This window comes from Octopus bimaculoides, chromosome 9 (assembly GCF_001194135.2).
Source record: "Octopus bimaculoides isolate UCB-OBI-ISO-001 chromosome 9, ASM119413v2, whole genome shotgun sequence".
NCBI classification, from domain to species: Eukaryota; Metazoa; Mollusca; class Cephalopoda; order Octopoda; family Octopodidae; genus Octopus; species Octopus bimaculoides.
The window spans coordinates 18,504,604-18,506,726 of record NC_068989.1 but is presented as its reverse complement, the minus strand read 5'-3'; positions in this window follow the sequence as shown (position 1 = coordinate 18,506,726).

Here is a 2,123-nt window from a genome sequence, read left to right as displayed (position 1 = left end):
CGGCTGGTTATTCTCGATATTGCTCCAATCTGGCCAGCCTCAAGGGAAAACTAAGCTAAGAACATTAGATTCCTTGAAGAAAATAGCGAATGTATACTAAAAACAAGGACGGAAAAAACGAACAATGTTACACAAATACAGTAGGAATAATAACAGGGCAAAACAACAGATGTCTTTCGACTGAGGACGAATAAAATTAAGCTGGCGTATATGGAAATAAGGCCGAACCACTGAACTACTGAGAGCCTAACTTGACGATTGAGAAAAACTGGTTTATTGTTTTATGATTTTTTCTGAGATAGACAACAACAATGTATGGTTGATCACTTCTGTTTCTTGTTATTTATCTATTTATTGATTTCTTTCTTATTTTCTTATTTCTGTGTGAAAAGTGAAATAATTACCAATGAGCATATAACCATCCAAATACACACACACATACACACATACACACATATAAACACTAATACACTTTTCTGCTTTTACCTTCATCATACACACACATACAGCTTGACACAATACTACACGCTTCAACATTGCGAATCACATGCACACGTAAACAAACACACACATCTGTAAGTGGGTTTATAACCAATTCCGCAATGGAATTTCATTAGCCTTTGAGTCCTTTCTTCAACTGAAACCCTGAAACAGAAAATAGAGATTAGAGAATATCCAATTTTTTTATTTATGCAGTCATTTAATTTCCGCCTCTTTAGAGACAACTAAATTGCGAGACGTGACAATGTACGAAAAATAAGTAAACCAACCAAATGGAAGTACGTCAATTCACGTATGCTAATCAGCTTTATCAATTGGTAGAAGCTCATATGGTATCCGCTTGGATTATATATCTTCATCAACCAAAAAAACTTTTGAAAATTTTAGAAACTAGACTATATATATATATATATATATATATATATATATACTTTTGACTGCGGTCATGCTGGAGCACCGCCTTTAGTCGAAGAAATCGACACCAGAACTTATTCTTTATAAGCCTAGTGCTTATTCTATCGGTCTCTATTGCCGAACCGCTAGGTTACGGCGATGTAAACACACCAGCATCGGTTGTCAAGCGATGGTGGGGGTAGGACAAAACACAGACACGCAAATACATACACACACACACACATAGACATACATACATACATACATACATACATACAAACATACATATATATATATATATGGATATATATATATATATATATATATATATATATATATATATATATATATATATATATATATATATTTAAAATTTATTTATGTGTTTATATATATAAATACGACCGGCTTCTTTCAGTTTCCGTCTACCAAACCCGCCTACAAGGCTTTGGTCGGCCCGAGGCTAAGTAGAGGACACTTAGCGGTTCGGCAATAGAGACTGATAGAATTAGCACTATGCTTATAAAGAGTAAGTCCTGGGGTCGATTTGTTCGACTAAAGGCGGTGTTCCAGCATAGCCGCAGTCAAATGACCGAAACAAGTAAAATAATACAAGAATAAAAGAATGTCACACCATTCAATACCATACCTGTCATATTCCACTGCTTACGTCACAGCTTCCCACGTTCACTTTAATCATAAAGATGTATTCGTTACACACCTTTTGAGGAAGGTGTGTTGGTCATTGTTTTGAAGGTGTGTTGATCAAATACCAGTGATTCACTGGTGTTCTTTTTTATCAGCTTCAGACTAACAAAAGGCAAAATACATTCAACATGTAACTGGTATAGTGGTGTAAATGGGTGTGAGTCTGTGCGTATATGTATTTGAGGATATATACATATATACATTATATATACATATATATATATATATATATATAACGTGAGAGAGTTAGGGGTTGGGGGTACAACCCACTAAGGGATAGTATCTATCCAGTATACTGCTGGGAGGGTACCCAATTATTGCTACGCTAGTGCTATACTAGGTGCAATCAATGGGAGCGGGTAAAAGTGGAGGTTTTACCCAAAATTTGTGTAACAATTAGAAAATGGAGGATAATATGCTGAACCCAACTACTTGCAGACGGTGTATCCCGTTGAATTCATTAATTTAATTCATAGTAAAAGTGACAAAGGGAGGAAGAAAAGAAAAAGAAAGAAAGAACC